The sequence below is a fragment of the Grus americana genome, chromosome 24, assembly GCF_028858705.1.
Source record: "Grus americana isolate bGruAme1 chromosome 24, bGruAme1.mat, whole genome shotgun sequence".
In the NCBI taxonomy this organism is placed as follows: domain Eukaryota; kingdom Metazoa; phylum Chordata; class Aves; order Gruiformes; family Gruidae; genus Grus; species Grus americana.
In genome coordinates, this window is record NC_072875.1 from 5,654,548 (window position 1) to 5,671,796 (window position 17,249).

The 17,249-nt window shown below is 51.4% G+C and overlaps 1 protein-coding gene across 2 annotated transcripts in view; it reads left to right on the forward strand.

Annotated features, from left to right (window-relative positions):
- NTM (neurotrimin) overlaps positions 1-17,249 on the forward strand; it is a 341,369-nt gene that overhangs the window by 103,697 nt on the left and 220,423 nt on the right. The window contains exon 1 of one of the 2 annotated variants that reach the window (XM_054803293.1): positions 9,859-9,900. The exons of the other annotated variant lie outside the window; for it this stretch is intronic. The gene's annotated coding sequence lies outside the window, so the exon portion shown is untranslated. Of the gene's footprint in view, positions 1-9,858; positions 9,901-17,249 lie in introns of those variants that run through there. 2 annotated transcript variants of the gene reach the window in all.

Below are 17,249 nucleotides of genomic sequence, written 5' to 3' on the forward strand. Positions count from 1 at the left end.
TCTTGTAGCACAAGTGCCTCGGCTCTCCCAGGTGTCTTCCCCGGTTTGAAATTGTTATTTGTTGGCATCAAAGAGAGGGAGGGAGCCGGTGCAGGCGGGTGCATGTGTGGTCCCTTGGGATGGGGAGCCCCTCTTCTGCCGGGGTGTCCCTTAGCAGGGACGTATGTCTGCTTCCGTGGACCCTGTCAGCGCCCGCTGGCCCAAATCAGGGCAAAACGGGGGATTTGGGGTCTTCAGTGCCCTTTCCATAGGGTGTAATTTTCGGAGCGTGGGGAGCCAATAGGGAGTCTGTGCAGCTGTTTTGTGGCACTTCCACTTTGCCTTTCCAAAGCCTGTCATCCAAACACCTGGTGCCTCATGCTTTTTCTTTTCTGATGGTTTTTACTCAAAATCAACTTGTTCCCAGGGAGAAGTTCGGTCTTGACAAAAATGACACTTTGCCCAGGAAAGCCATTTCTTTCAGCAGGCTTCTAGGTGCTTTATTGCCTATCCTCAAGGCTCAGCGAGCTTTAAAGTCCTTCTCCTCCTCTCCCATCAGCCTGAGCCCTTCCATCCTAATGTCTTCACCGTGAAATTGTGACCTGTCCCTTCCCGGAGGGACCTGGTGGCCTTTTGCAGAGGTCCCCACGAGCGGGGCTGGACAGTCGTGCTCTGCGCTGAATGGCAGATGGGCACGTTAGCATCTCTGGGAGCAGGGATAATTGGCTGCTTCGCTCGGTGAGGGTTGTAAAGGGGGTCTGTGCCGCTCCGAGTCATATTTATCTACTTAAAATGGTCTCAGGAGAGGAAGCATCTTGGTTTTGAAGTCGCTGCCCCGGTTGCGCGCTCTCCATGCAGAGGCTCAATTTACCTGGTGCTTCTTGGGGCTGCGGAGGCAGGAGGCATCCTTCGGCCATCATCCTCCTCCAGCCCAGCAAAGCCTGGGTGGGTTCCCCTCCTCCCCGGGGGCCGCAGAAGGACAGGGGAAGGCAGGGCACACCACCAAGCCCGGGATGGGGAAGGGGTACAGCGTGTTGCTGGCTGTCGTGACCTGTTGCGTATCCTTGGTCAGAACTTTTTTGCACTTGTTAAGGTGGAAAAGGGTGGGGGGAAAGCAGCCAGCTCCAAGTGAAGCAGCTTTCCTGAAGCCCTCCCCATGCCTTCACCCTTATGAGTCCCCCTCCAATGCATTTCCAGCAGCTCCAAGCCCCCCAAGCTGCAAACAGCAAACCCGCTGCATCCCACCCTTGCACTTCTGCATCTATGGAGAGAGAGAGGGAGGGAGGAAAAGCAACACAAACCCCCAAAAAAAAAAAAAAAAAAAAAAAATCCCTGTGGGGGTTGTTTTGAGTCGCAGATCTGTTTGCAAATGAGCTTGGGGGCTCGCAGGGTAAAAAAGGGCATGCTTGGTAAATCCTATTTCACTTCACCAATGAGCTGAGAAACTCTTGGATAATGGGTTATGAGTTGTAGATCTGTTTGATTGCATTGTTGCAAAGTGGGAATTGTTTTGCAACATAGATTCTTAATCACTGAGGCATCTATGATTGAATGCGTCGAAAATTGGTTGAAATTGAAAGTTAACTATACTGCAGACGGCTTATTCTTGTGTATAATTGAAAATAAATTCTAATAACTCTTCTTGAAAAGGGCTGCCAGGAGGAAATTTCCAACCTTGTCCTCTCCTCAGCCCCCTCCTCCAAAACCACAAATCCTCTCCCCTCCCCTCTGATCCTTTTCTTCTCCATCCTGTAGAGCTGGGAAATAAAATCCAATCTCTGCACGTCACTCCCTGCATCCTCAGCTGTACAATACATAGCTTGCAAATAGTTCCTGTCATAACGCCCGGAGATGGGAGCAGTAGAAGAAACTGGAGGAGGTGGTTGGTTTTGTAACCTATAATTGCACTGTGGGGTAAGGTGCAAGAATAAAATGTCAGCAAAGGGAGCATCAAACCTTCTGCAGTCTCTTGCCAGGGCAGCTGCAAATTTGCAGGAGCTGAGGGCATGGCTACTCATAGCCTAAAATTATTTCCTTTGGTCTGCAACCAAGCACAGAGGTGCCTGGCCATCACCGAGGCATCTGCTCTGGGTGCAAATGAATTACTCTTCCGTTTGCTCACGGAGGTGATGGAGAGATCAGGGTCTTGTTTGCCAAATATTTCAGTTCTTCTCCGGAGCGTTTTGTTCATGGGATGGTTAATGACGGAGAGGCGGTCAGCTGCAGCTCCTACTTGCTCTCTCGTAATTCAGGATCCAAGGGATGTCCTATGGAATTGAAAATTAACAAAATTAAGCCTGATACGGGGGAATTTTATATCGGTAATAAAATTTTAGTAGGGATGCAATCGCTCTGCAAGACCTCCTGCCCCAAGTTATTATGGAGGCTGCGAGTTAAGTGGACCTCAGGAAGAACTGACTGCTCTGGAGAATAACGTCATCTGGCGTGGTACGGTGCGGGGGAGAAATCTTTGACAACGCGGTTCCTGCGATACTCAAGGGATAGCACTGGGTAATTGAGGACTTAGTGCACTATAGGGCCTTTGGGGATGGCTTTCTACACTGACTAGACCTCTCCTGCCCCACTTCTAGGTGACTCCTCCATCCTTAGGACGTAATGCAACCCCTTGGCTTGCTGTACCCCCCCTCCAAGCCACCTCCGTGGCTGGGCTCCTCATGCTCCAGGAATTTTTGGGTTAGAGATGATGATGCACACAAAAGGTCCTGCCTTACCGTTTTATGCAGACCACAGAAGTGAAAATCAAATGGTACCCTGCTCTTTGCAAGCTTTTGGCAGTCTGCTGGGGGTTATTCTTCGTGGGACGAGAGGTCGGTTTTGCTTGACAAAGAAAAGGGACTTTTTTTTTTTTTTTTTTCTTCTTGCAGCGCTCTGCACTGTGCTCGAGCTATTTTTATTCCTTTTTCCACCCTTGTGATGGGATGAGGCAGTCAATAGGGTGCTTTCATGGCCTCGTTTCAGAGAGGGCTTGGCAGAAATTGAAGAGATGGGTTATTATTAAGTCCTCGTTGTGCTAAAGATGCTTTGAAGTCACACCTGGATCTGCTCACGATCTAAGCCTGGACCACCAAAGAAGAGAGAACAGGGCAGTACGCAGGGATGGGGAACAAAAAAAGAAAAGCTTTTTTTTTTGTGTGTGTGTGTATTGACTCTTCTTTGGTTGCTTGGGAAAAGCAGGTTGGAGACTCTTCTGTGCTGCCCAGAAAACTTTGGGCAATGCTACCTCCTTTTGGAAGAGTTCCGTGACTTTTATAGAGGAAATATCTGTTTAAACCTGAATTAACTATGGAGTCCTTCATCATTACTTAAAGTTATCATCCAAATTTGGCATTTGACATCTTTTGGGAAAGCGCCAGCAATGAAATAAAGCAAGCAGTGGATTGAAACTCAACCTGAGCTTAGCAACCTCTTTGCTTGTATTAGAAAAGTTGCACAAAATCAAGTAAATTGATTTTAAATCAATTTATTTAAAATGGTGCAAACTCCTAATACAGACAGAACTAGTTTAACCTTTGCTTAAATTGATTTTGCTTGCAACAGTAAATTACCAAGTGAGACTGAACTGATTTAATGGAGGGTTAAGCCTGTTTAAGTGTGTCCATTTTCGGGGTTTTCATTGGTTTGGAGAGTGAGGATGGCCCAGTCGTCAGGAGCTCGTGGGGGACCTGGGAGACCTGATTTTTCTTTCTTGCTCTGCCACAGGCATTGGCAATTCCCCCTCTCTGGGCCTCAGTTTCCTACGTGTGGTGGGGGATTATAAAATTTTCTTGTTCCGTAGGAGCGTTGTTGCCTTGGGGCCTTGGTGGTGAGACGTGGACGCTTTAGAGGTTGTCTGACCTGAAAAAAATAGTTACTTCCTCACTAACTCAAGCTAAAGTAGTAGTAAAGTAGCTGCTAACAGTTTTAATTTGAGTTGGTCAAGCTAAGCCAGGGCCATATTTTGGGTTGCAGGATGGAAAAATACACATTTTTTTATACGTGAGGTCTAAAACCCAGCCTTACACTCTGCCAGCATCCCTCCTCCATCCATCAGACGCTGCATTTGAGGACGTGTTGGAGCATCTCCTCCAGGATGGGAAGTGCTGCACGCTCCGCAGTCGTTGCGTGCCTTTTGTTTTGACATTTGTCTTTCGGGGCTTGTTCAAAGAGATGGAGGGAGGCTGCTGGGGATGCACCAGCTTAGTCTGGCTCCTCCAAGGCTCGTCGGCGCTGAGCCCGGACAGAGAGTTTAAAGTTAAGGTGGTTTTCCCATACGCTGGAGCAGCTCAGACCTGGGTCTTTGGGAACAGAGGAGCCTCCGTCCACCTGAACAAATGTTTTTCAGTGGATAGTAAATTTGCCATGTTTCTTGTCTGGGAGCGATGTGATTTGAATTAATCAAACAGCTGAACTGCAGGAGGGAAAAAAAAAAAAAAAGGGTCTAGATTGACGGAAGAAATGGAGTGGTGATAGCTGTGTTATAATCCAGTAGCTGAGGGCTTAGAGCAGCCGCCTGGGAATCAATCCTGGGTTTTGCATGGGGAATTTGGACCCGCAGCTCGCCGGGAAGCGCTGATGGACGTTGGCGGATGGGAGATGCCGGGCTGCCCTCCTGCTTGGAGCTTTCTGCTTTGTATACCAATAGGTATTTATTAATTAGGAATCCGAGTGGCTCCTTCGTTCAGAGGTTAGGCTACTCGCTAGGGAAGCTCTGGTCCCTATTCTCATTAAGGTTTAATTATACAAAGTAAAATATCATCAACAGGAGGGAGCAAGCCCCCCTGAATGCTATATGAGGGGGTGGCTGGCCGTATGCCGGCGAGCGGGGCATGGACACGGCTTCGGGTCCCTATGGATGGGGGAAGCTGGACGGCTTCCATCTGGGATGGAAGGTCTGGGGCAAAGGGGACCTTTTCCCTTTTCCCCCTTGGAGAGCTGCGGTGCGGGGGTCGGTCGGCGCCCGAGCAAAACCAGGTATCGCCGTGGAATGAACGGCAGAGCATCCGAGGCTGCTGTTAACTTAAATACCCATCTGCGTGCGTCTCGGGAGCCTATAAATTTCCAGGGATAATTAGTAGCTGCCATACAGAAAGCAGCGGGGCACTAACCGTTTTCACTCGAATTTCGGAGCATCTTCAGCCCAGGCGGAGGAGCGATGGGGAGGAAGGGCAGTGTTGTCCCTCCTCCTCAGACCCGACACAGCCCCTTGCATGGGGATCTTGTCCCTGGGAGGAGAGATTTAGAGGATGGGAGGACCTGGGGAATGGCGTGTACCTGGATGGCTTCATTTTTGAATTGGAGAAATGGTGCTCGGCGAGCAAAAGCATCGCGTCTCCCTGACCGTAGTCACCCCAAGCTCTTGCTCCCTACAGCCCTTCTCTCTGCCTGCTCTCCAGGTCTTTTACCACGGCAGGCATCTTGATCCTGGTTTTCACAATGTGCGAACTGAGGCAAGGAGCTAGACAGTGGTTTTACTGCCAAGATAAAGACAAGTTTCTGAATTTTCCCTGAATTAATCTGCTTCGATCACCAGACTGCAGGTTTCATTCCCGGGGTGGCTGCGGACAGAGCGGAGTCAGACGGGCATCGCGGGCTCGGCCTCGCCGGGAGGAAGGGAGGCTTTAATGAGTTCACGTTTTGGAAGTGCTCTCGACTCTTCAGGTGAAAGTTGCTCTCCAGGAGAAGTGCAAAGAGCGCTGATTTGCATTCTTATTGCCGGCAATATCCATAGGGAGAGAATGTCAGAACAGCTGTTATGTCAAATTACCTTCCTCCAGTAACAGGGGATTTTATCTGTCATCTCGTGGAGGGCAGAGGCACTTGCACCCCTTGGGGGAAGCCTGGTTTTGCATATTTTTTGCATCTAGTGCCTTGTGAAATGACTTAGCCTAGCCCGGCGCGGTGCAGGAGAGGCGAGCAGCTGAGCGAGATGGGCGGCAGGTTGAGGGATGGAGCAGAGCAAAGGGGACGGGGGCGAGGGCTGGGGCCAGCCCTGCTGCTCTCGTCCCCCATCGCTTGCCCAGGACGATGCCCGGGTCCTTCCCCATCCCGGGCTGTCGTAGCAGCTCGGTCTGTCCTGCATCGTGAAGCCTTTATTACAGGCTTTCAATATAATAACTTCTTAATTAACTCAAGCGATGGCTTTATTTCTTGGAGCCCATTTCCAAGGGCTTAATTTTATTCCTACACAAAATTAATATTTTACGTTTTTCTGCTCGGAAGAAGCACTCGTGTCAACGCAAGGAGGGGAGAGGAGGAAGCTGAGCCAGCGCTGCTCCTCGCACCGAAACATTTCTGCTGCCGTCTGTGTTTTTCCAACCAGTCATCAACTTTAGTGATCGTTTGCAGGGAGGAAAAAATAAAAATAAAACCAAGCCTGGATCAGGATCATTAAAAGGCTCCATCTGGACTGAATTAAGGACGGGCGATGGCAGCAGGACTTGGCCTTGCCTGGCCTCTGCCGTGCCCGTTACAGCCAGGGGACAGCCAGCCAGCCAGACTGTTTTTACATTTAGGCAAGATTTGGGGGCTCACAAGAGCCTCCAAATGTCCTTTGCGCCTCTTGGCTGTTTGGGCAGTAAAGCCCTGCAGCTGGGGGGATGCTGAGCTCGGGTTCGGTGCAGCTGGACTCGGCGTGTCTGCGTGTGCAGGGCTGGCACAGGGATTGCCCTTTGGATTCACGCTCCTTCCACGCAAGGGCTGCTGAATGGGAAAATCCACGAAGTCGTGCCAATGCCTTTTCTTGAGGTGCTTTGAAACATATTGGGGCCCTTAGGAGAGCCAGGTACTTGTGCTGTTGTCCACGTGAAGGGCTCCAGCTTGTCCGTGCCTGTTGCTCAGACAGCAGGTCTAAGCCAAGTCGCATCTGACGGGCATCTCTCCCTTCTCCTCCCGCTAATCCCGTGCGCGTGGTCCAACCTTAAGCTGCTCAGTGGCATTAGGTCTCTAAAGAAGCTTCGGATGGGACAGGGCACCCCATGGAGAGGGTGACGAATAGAGCTGGGTGTCCCCAGCCAGGTGAGCTACAGAGCCCCGAAATAGCCGCAGGCTGGGTCAGATGGGCTGGATGTCCACAGCCTCTGTTTTAAGCACTTTGGGATTTAAATCATCTCCTCCAAGCCTGGGAACCGGGACTCAATCCTGAAAAGGGACCCTCGGGGCAGGACACCCAGGCTCTGCTCCCCATCCCTGACGGACGTCACCTGTATCCCTGCTGGCGGTACCCCAGGGGTGCGGCTGTGCCCTGTGCCCCCGGCTCAGGCAGCATTAAATATTACGTGTTATTAATTGTAATGGCTGGATCACATCGCAAACTTTGATGCATAATTCCTTTGCTGTGCTATTGTTCCCGTGCTCCAAACATAAAGAGTCTAGAGCGAGTTAAGCGCTGGAAGTGCAGAGGGACGCTGGGAGATATTAAATCTCTGTAGTCTTTCAGAGGCTCCATAATTCATAATCCTGAAACGCACAGGCTGATAATTGCCCTAATCACTGGAGAAACATGGCCAAAATGTACTGAAATAAGCCATAAAACTCATTACAAGATAACAAGATTCTATCTATTCTCGGAGGTCGCGTTAAAGCTCGGCAGGTCAGGGAGTTAATCACCTCCTCCAGCAGAAGCAACGCCGATAAGCGGCGGCGCGGGGCTCGTGCCTCTGCCCGGGTCTCGCCTGCATCTCGCCCCGTGGTACCCACCCCGGTTAGGAGAGGGATGCGAAAGGGATGGGGTGCAAGGGGGTTGGGGAAGCTGGCGTCTGGTTGCTGGTATTTGGCTCAGCAGGGAAGAAATGCTTTCCCTGAGGAGGGTGAGTTTTCCCTTCTCACCCAGAGAAGCAGCAGCCTTTGCAGAGCGGCGGTGCTTCCCTCGCCCTCTGCCGCAGCCCAGGGCTCCTGTAGGACCCACCTTGGATTTTCTGCTACTTCACACAAGCAACCGAGCCTTGGCAAAACACAGTTTCAGGGAGGGATCCCTCTGCAAAATATTTTGCAGGGTGTGATGCTGTGTGCCCTGTTTTTCAGGGGAGCGTTAGTTAGGATGCTTTCCTCTCCTCCATCGCTCCTGGTGCGTATGAGCTTTGCTCCAACCCAGCTCCGTGCTGCGTTACATCTTTGGGGGGACTTCAAGTGTCTCAAATCATTGCTTGGGAGCACCCGCTTTGGCTCCTGTTGGGGAAATGTCCCTGTTAGGGGTGTTTCTGAGCCGGGGGACGGACTCGGCGCTCACGGCCCTCGGAGGGGCCGGGGAAGCGGCTGCAGGTGCTCCCCGTGCCATGGGACAGCTGAGTGCTGGCACCGCCGGCAGCCGCCTCCCCGCTGGATTTGTAGTGATGGATACCGGGCACGCGGCTAATCCATAATCCTTCGTAAATGCTGTTGATGAGTCAGTGCTCATTTAACATGAAATAGCCCTCCTGTGAAATCCATCTCCTTGGATTTAGCAGAGCTGCTTGTTGACTAAATATTAATTGGTTATTAAAAGTATCGGTGAGGGGGAAGAAATTATAAGTTTCCCCAGGGCTGTGGCTCGTTCTGCCTCCCATGCACGTGCCCTTTCATGCCCCTGTACGCAGGGACCCCTACTCCTTCGGTGCCTGAGCCCTCCTTGCTCAGATTTGCTGCCCTGCTTTTACCTACCGCCCTCAGCCTTGACAAAACTGCGGGGAAGGGACCCCAGGTCCCCTGGTACCGATACTAGCAACACATCTGCACAGCCCTCCTCCTCTGACCTAATACGCCGTCCTTTTTGCTGCTTCTTTCATGAACTTTTAAAAAAATGATTAGTTTTTCCCTCTCCCCTGCCTTGGGGGAGGTAAAGGCAACAAGGGCAAGGGTTGGTGATGTGATACTGGGGAGCAAGAGGGGCTGGGAGGGGTGGTGGGATAGTAAAGTGTCTTCTGGCGTCTTCCAAGTCACATTAAACCGTGCTGTAGCTGTGGACGGGGCTGCTGGAGGGAGCCATGGGTTTGACGGGAAGCTGCAAGCATGGAGACCATGAGAGCTGCTCCTTCGCCTCCGTCGCGCTGTCACTGCAGGGCCGTGGGAGATTGCCAAGCCTAGGAGGGGCTGAGGACCAAAGCATCTCCTCCCCTGATGTAGCGCGAGGGGGTTGAAGTGAAGGAGACCCTAGACCTTGGGATTTATTTACAGATGGTGAGAAAGAGGGTTGCTCCTTGAAGATTAGCAATAATACTCCGTAAGGGATGCAGCATCCCTCTGGGTTGCTGCTTGGGGAGAATCTGTTTGCTTTGCTGTGCCTGGAATTGAGCATTTTAAGCAGAGAATTGGGAGAAATCCATACACCCACCGTGAACTTCAGTTGTCCATAGGGAGGGTGGTCAGTGGCAGTCTGACTCTGCTCTTGGTGCCAGTCTGAGCGGACCCGCCGCAGCATCCCGGGGTGATTTGCAGTGATTTTTCTTGTGGACAAGCTGTAGGGCAGGATTTTAAACAGGAAAATCATGTCAGTTGGAAAAACGCGTCATTTTTTTCAGTAAGAAATGAATAAAAGGAATGCTTTTTGTGTGCGTGCATGGACCTGTGTCCTGCCGGGTGACAGGAGCAACAGTTTAAAGCTGTCATACATTTTCTGTCCCCTAATCCTCCCTCCTGTTTCATGAGGGATGGCAGAGCCCCGTGGGTCCTGCAGATGAAGATCCCCACAGGTGCAGAACGTGTTGCTTTGCCCAGTGTGAAAAATCAATAAATATGCTTGCTACAGAAAAAAAATCCACAATACACAGGAAAACTTGCTGCAAAGCGGGGAAAAGGGAGAGCAAGAGCTCCTCTCAAAGGAATAGTTGTGTGAGAGGGGAGACCTTAGAAAACCGATAAGAAAGCGAAGCACTTTGCTGGGGAAGCAGAATAGCATGAGACTGGGGATGCTGCGGGCACCCGGCAGGAGGACAGACGCCTGGCGAAAAGGTTTTGCCTCCCCCCTGGGTTTTCCAGAGGGGTTTTTCTCCCATTCCCACCCGAGCTTTGACAACCGTGAGTGGAGCCGGTTAATGAAAAGGGGCCGCGGTCCCTCTCCGCATTGCTGGAGCATCCCTGCGGGCAGGGGTGCGGGGATGCTGGGCACCTTCCCCGGCTTCGGCGGGACTCTGTCCCCATCTAGCGATGGCTGCGCTGTGCCTGGCACTGCTGCAGCCTCAGCTAAGGCAGGAGGGCTTCGTGCTTTTTCGCTTGATTGCTCCTACGCGATGATGGGAAGAAGCTGAACTTGACCCCTGCCTGCTCCGGGCTGCCTTCACCTCCCTGCCCGGCAGCACCGAACCCTCGCCGGGCAGCGGGATGGAGGAGAGTTAAACCCACCGCAGGGACTTCTGCTGTTAAAGCTAAAAGTGAGAGAAACTCCGTGAGTTGAAAGGGATGAGAAGCAGCCAGGCTGTCACTGTTCCTGGTTTTTATGATGGTGTTAGAAAGAGCGACCGGTAATTCTTTAGAGCGGGCTTGGTTTGCCCTGCTCCAGGCTGGGGCTGCAGATCGAGTGGGGCATCCTCCGAGCAGGTATCGACCTCAGGTCTTTGCAGGACAGAAGGGGAGGGAGGTTTATGTCTCGCCTACCTGCAAAAGAGAGGGGTGGGGCCAGCAGGCAGGGTTGGGGCGTCAGGCTTTTGTGGGTCCGGCAAGAGGAGGAGGAGGAAGGTGAAGACGGAGCACCAGCAGCTGACCGTGGCGTTGCAACCCCGCATGGGGACCGTCTTAGTCCCTCTGCCCATCACAAGTGCAACGAATTGCGCCAGTCACAAGCAGAAGGATTTTTTTTATTATTTTGTGCGTGTGCTACCCTGGGTAGCGACCATTAACTCTGCCCGGGAGCAGGCAGGGACCAGGGACGGCGTATTTGCAAACAGCAGAGAGGAGCCCGGGGTGGGCTCTTGCAGCGGGACGTGCTTTTCTCCTGCCAGAGCATCCCGCGTGCCCCATCTGGCGTGCTGCTGCTTCGGCACGCGCCCTGCCTGCGTGCAGCAACCGCTGTCGGCGCCACCAGCCCGTGCCGCTGCCTGCCGAACCGTGGGGCAGGCAGGAAGGCAGCAGGCTCGGAGAGGCATATGGATGGGTGCAGGTGGTCCTACAGCTGTTCCTCCCATCAGCTCCCCGCAGGAATTGTTAGCACGATGCTCTGCCTGAATGAATAACCCCCACGTCTTCAGCAGGTCTTAAATATACCCACAGTCTTTCCCGGTCAGGCAGCACGTGTGGCTGCAGATGCTTTGCAAAGGGACGAGCCCAAATTTCTCCCCCTTCCTAGCTGGAACAAGTGAAGACTGTACATCGCATTTCCACCCGTTTGAGGTTTCCAATACGTAGCTCGTATAGCAGCAACGAGCGTGTTGTAAAGGTGGGCAGGTGGATGGATGGAGATGATAAAACTTCTCTTTAATAATAAAAAAATCTCTTTCGGTACTAAGCTTTCCTTAGCGTTAGGGCCTGTTAGGCTGCAGACAGTGTTGTAAAAGATGGGGTAGGAGACTTTGGCTTAAATCACTTAGGAATGAGCTGGAGGAAGCCCTGCATGGGTCGGTCCTGAGCCGTAGGAGGAGCGGGAAGGCTTCCCGGGCTCCCCTTGTGCTTGCATCTCCCGTCCCTTAAATGGGGACAATCTGGGAAAATTAATTGGGAAGTGCTGAGGCATGCAAAGACAGAGGTCACTGAAGCACTTAGCTTAGGTGTATTGAGATGAACTCCTCCGTGTCACCTCCCTGCCACCATTTCTGCCCCTTTATTTGTTACTTTGGTTTTCTCCAGCTCTTTGCCACCTTAGAGGGGAAGCAGCTGTGTGCGCGGCTGTGTGCAGGCAGAGGTGCGCGTTGGTGCAGCAAAAAAAAAAAAAAGACGTAATGGAGACAAATCTGGACTCAAGGAAACACTTTGAAAGTAGAGAGTCCTTTAAAAGAGGGGGGGAAAAAAGGCAAAGGGAAGTGGGAGGAAAATATCTTTCAATTTTTGCCATTTCAAAGCTTTAAGCTGACCTGATTTCAAAGAATGCATGTATAATACTTTCCCTCTTTCTTCTCTCTCTTTTTTCCTAATAAGTAAGTGACATTTTATTCTACTCATCCTTAAGGCAAAGTTGGATTTTTTTTTTTTTTTAATATTTTTTTTTTAAAGCGGGGAGGGGGGAATGAGACGTGAAGGGAAAGAGCCACACAGGCACAGCGGCCGGTGGCACCGGGACAGAGGGATCAGAAACTGCGCAGGTAGGTGGCTCCAAGCGGGGACCGCCACCGACCCGGGGAAGGGGTGCAGCCCTCGGGGGACACGTATCCACCGTGGCCATCGCAAAATCCTCTGTTGTGTCCATTTTTGAGAAAAACGTTGGGAAGAGTCTCAGGAGGGGCTTTCCTGGCAGCCCGTGGGAAGCAGAGGGAGATGCTGGTGGGCAGGAGGAGGAGGTGCCTGGGGGCAGGAGCGTGGGGCGCGCTCCCCATTTCTGGGTGGTGCCGTGGGTTTTGGTGGGCTGGATGCGCCGATGGTCAAGTGTATGGATGTGGTGGCTTGCTGGTATTTTTGCAGCCTGCTGCTTGCTCATCCCTTTTATTAAGGATGCTGGTGCTTTGGCATAGGGGAAAACGTGATGATGCAGAAGTGGATCCGGTTAGCACGTGAAGTGCTACCTTAGCTCCTGGAGTACGGACTGCACTCAAACCAGACATCTCTCTGCTCTCCTGCGCGTCCCTCTCATCCCCAAAAGTTCCCAGGGCAGGGCTGGTGGGCCAAACCTTGGTCTTGCATTTCCGGGCTACGGCGCAACGTGGGAACCACGTTGCGTGAATATCTGGGATGGTTTACTGGGAGCTGGTTTTGCTGGCGGCTTGTGGTAGGAATGAGGTAATTTCTCGGGGGCCTTTCCAGACTGATCTTCTGTGAGCGTGCTGACTTCTTCCAAAAATTGGGCCTGGCAAGACAAACCAAAATTACAGCAGCAAACACCCTGGGCACTGTCCAGGAACGGGCAGGAAAGAATGATTGTTTCTGCCCTGTTTTGCTCTGCGGCAAGATACCTTTATAACCACGTGTGTGTGAGCAGGACAGGGTATTGTCGAGCAGGTACGCGGCTGCAGGGCTTATCTGAAAGTCTAGCAAGAGAAAAAAGTAGCTGTAAACAACAGCAAAATACCCTACCTAAGCAAACAGCAGTGCATCCTTTCTCTCCTGGCATCCCCGTGGAGCCCAGACGAGTGTGGAGCAGCATGTTGTAACCCTTGTTGTCAGCTGTTATTTTTTTTTTTTTTTTTTATTTTACATCTCCCTTTCTGCTCCTTATCAACCCTGTTGACCACCATGTCATGATCCCTCCCTGCTTGCGCTCGGGCTGATGCTCCAAGCAACCAGCTGCGCCGGCTGGGTTATTCCAGAGCCCGGCTCCAGCTGGGGTACACGCGGGGAAATCTGCATTTTTTAACTCGAAATTGGAGGCAGGACTGGGAAAGCAGCTGGTAGAGGATAAATACGGGCCGTGGAGACCTCAGGTCTATATGAAGTTGTTTTGTCGTCCATGCAATCCCATCACAGGTCTGCATGGATGCGCAGATTCCTGGGACCCTCCCGAGATAGCCGGTCTTCATTAGCAGCTTGCTGTGGGGGGAATATTTTTTAAGCTATATCCTTGTTTCTCAGCTGCTCTTTTTTTTTTTCTCCTTTTTTTTTTTTTTTACCAAAAGGAAGTGTCAAACCATTCTCCAAGCACGTAGCATTTCGCTGCTCTAGGGGTGTTAGGAGGAGCAGGGACGGAGGCGTGAGGAGACCTTGGAGGAGACAAGGCATGCGAAGCACGTTCCTGCAAACAGATAATTTGTTTGTATTAAAAGTACAAATTGAACCTTTGCGGGGGGGGGGAGGGGGGCTGGGAGGAAAAAGAAAGGTTTGAAAAAAGTCAGTGTTTTGATTTCCATTTTGAACTTTGGTGTTCTTTTCTCCCCCGCCCAGAGTTGCAGAACAAAAGGAAAAATAGAAAGTAAATGACTTAAACACCACTTTGCTCCGAGAAGCTAATTTTCCCTTTGCTTTGATGTTTTGTTTCAGGAAAGGGGAGGGAGCTGGCGTGTAAACTCGAGGTTCGCTTTATCAGGCGGCACTTGAGATCTCATCCCCGCGCTCCTGGCGAGTCCCGAGCATCGCCGACTGCAGCGGTACCCGGGCTGCGGCGCTGGCCTGGGGGACTCGAGATAGATGGGAAAATCGGAGCGAAACACTCCCCGAGGGGAGCTGAGCTGAGAGGCAAAACACAAAGTGTGTTTGAGGCAAATATTTGGACAATCTCAAGGCTTTGTTTAAACCAAGTGTCAACTGTTAATAGCCGATCCCGCAGGGAAAAGCGGATCCTCCTGCCGTGCGCAGATTAGAGCGGGAGAGCATCACTGACGGGAGGACCGCAAAGTCAAAGCCATCCCAAGCGCTTGAGTTTCTGCTCGAATCCCACTCGGAAAAGCAACAAATTGAGCAATTTCTTCCCCAAAAGGGTGAGCTCGTGCATCCCCTCGCCGTGTATAACACGTGCCCTGCAGCGCTCGGGCGCGGGCTGCGAGGGATGGGTTTGGAGCGGTGCTGGGTGGAGGTTTTCTTGTATGATTTAACAAGCGAGCTTAATGAGATCGTGGGAGTGTATGGGCAGGGAGACTAATGCAGTGCCGAGGCCATTCCCTCGCCTCTCCAGCCCCCTTATCAGACTTCACAGGAATTAGGAAGCAGCACTATATAGATTTTAATAATTTTTCCTTTGATCTTGCTTGTCCTCATGCCTCTCCTCTTCACACCCCTGGTTTTGATCTCCCTTGTAAAGTGTTTACATCCCACAATTATTGTAATTACCTGTAGGAAACCCAGGAACGTGCTGCCAAACCTGTGTAAATCAAAGGGCTTTTAACCCTTTCCGTGCAGAGCAGCCCAGGCAGCAGATGCCTCTGAGCGTGCTCCCCGTCGCGTTGCTCTGCTGGTCCTGGCTTTGCCGTATTAAATGTGTTAAATACTGCAGGTGTTAAACTTGTTGCTCAGGTTTTAGCACACATGAGGACAAAAATAGCTTTTTCTCCCTCTTTTTCCCCTAATTCCCCCTGCCTCTCCCTGCACCTCCACTTTATGCCCCCGAAGCAAAGGCTGAAAGCGGTTCTTCCTCGGCCGGGTGCTCGGGGCTGTATAAATGTAAGAAAAAACCCCTGTGCTGTGCTGCAGAGACTGCAGCTGGTGAGAAAAGGGCCTCGATCAAGGAGAAAATAAATGGACCCGGTGCTTTTCGTACCTGCCCATCCCATGCACCAGTGCCGCTGGGAGCCTGCAGGTTTTTTGCTAGTTGATGGCTGCAGCTCGGCCGTGGTGGGACTGGGGTCTGGCCGCTATCCCATCGGTTCCCCTCAGTCCCGACTGGCAACTGTTATCCTTTCTCATTTGGGATGGATTTCCCCTCTCCTTGGCCATCTATTCATTTATTTCTTTGTTTGCTGCTCGGAGCCAGCTCGTTGTGGCTTTTTGGGGATGCCCAGCTGGAAACACCACTGGGAGCAAGGCAGCGAGCGATAGCGGAAACACAGAAATGGGTAATGGTGAAGGATGGAGCTGTAACTCCGTCGCACCGAGGTGGGAAGTGCGTTATAGGTATTGGTGGAAAGGGGTTCAGCGGGACCTGGTGGAGGTTTGCTTTGCTCCAAGTCCAACAAGTGATGGGTCGCTGGTTCCCCGCTTCCCTCGAGCGGGAGCGATGCAAGAAATTCAACTGCAGCCCGCCGCGGGGAGCCTCGTGCTCACAAGCAACGTTGCCCAGGCTGTGAAAAAGCTTTAAGGCCACAGCAGCAGCAGCAGAGCCGTCCCCGGGTGCGTGTGGTGCTGCAGGGAAGTGATGGGCTCAGCGATGCACGGTGCTTTCTGTCCCTGAGCGAGATGGGAAGCACTGAGCACCGCAACAGGTCGTATTTCCTCCCGCTCCTTTTAATCCCTGATTTCGGACAAACACCGACCCAGAGAGAGAGAGAAGAGGAATTAAATTAACGAACACAATTTCTCCCTGTCATTGAACTCTGACTAATGAGTCTATTTCTGGGTAATAAGAAGGAGCAGGAAGTGACAAGGCACTGTAATGAATTAGTGGCCCAGAACCTCGTTAGTCAGAATAATCTTTCCATGAAAGATAAACGATGCAAACATTAATTATGAAGCCGCTGCGGAAATGCATTTTGTTATTTGGCATCCCAAGACATTTGGCATCCAAGTTATTACTGGAGTGAGGTGCTTGGTGGGGGAGGGAGGGGAAGAAAAAGATATTATAAAAAGAAGAGGTGATAATACGTTGGTCTCCGAGCAGGATTGCCTTTGCGAGGTGACGCATAAGCCAAGCAGCAGGGTGATTTCCAGGGGACATGACAGATTTCCCGGGGTGTCCCTCCCTGCTCGTATTAAGCATCAGTCTTGCAGTGATACCCGCGTGTACCTGCCAGCCCAGAGCCCCACGCCAGGCTCTGTGCAAAACCGTGGGCGTGAAGAAATGCCAATTCAAAGAAATGCATCCTTTTTTAGGATGCATTTAGAGAGGTTAAAAAAAAAAAAAAGCAATAAAAAAATAGTTGGGAGTAGGATCTGGATTATTCATTTATGTCACTCTGCAGATGGGGGTTGCAGAGTTTTGGCTGCAAGGGGTTTGGTGAGCTCGCTCTGTCCGTAGCTTGGTCGTTACTGCTTTCTGAAAAAAAAAAAAAGGCTTAAAACTGGGGCAGGTACATCCCTGTGAGCCACGATCACGCCTTGCGTTGCCCGGTAGGTAATGGCACAGCAGCAGCTGAGACTAGGCTGGATTTTAAGAGGGTGGGGAGAGAAGCAGGAACATCTTAAAAAAAAATAAAATTATATAAATAAATGTATGTCTATATATCTCATGAGGGAATAGAGAAAATCATTCCACCCCCACTCTCCTTTCCAGCTACCGGCTGCTCCCACCTCCACTGTATTAGCGTGGCTTGTCCCAATTTTCTTCTTTGTTGTTTTTATTCCTGATGTATTCTGGCTCTTTTTACAAATTTCAAAGAGGCAGCGCCCGGTGTTTGGTCACAGCAGCGGCTCTGCCTTCCAGGTGCAATTACTTTGCAACACAACTTTATTTTGTGCAGCGGCTTTCATGCCAAGCAGCTGGGGAAAATGCTTTGTGGGGTCTAGCGGGGTTGGGGAGAAGGCGAGGGAGGGATGGAAGACGTCTGTGCTATCAGGATCTGCGTCGGGTTTTAATTTGGCAGCTGTGGCAATGATACCTTGTCACCTTCCGGTGCAGGTTTCAGGGTGGGTGGGAT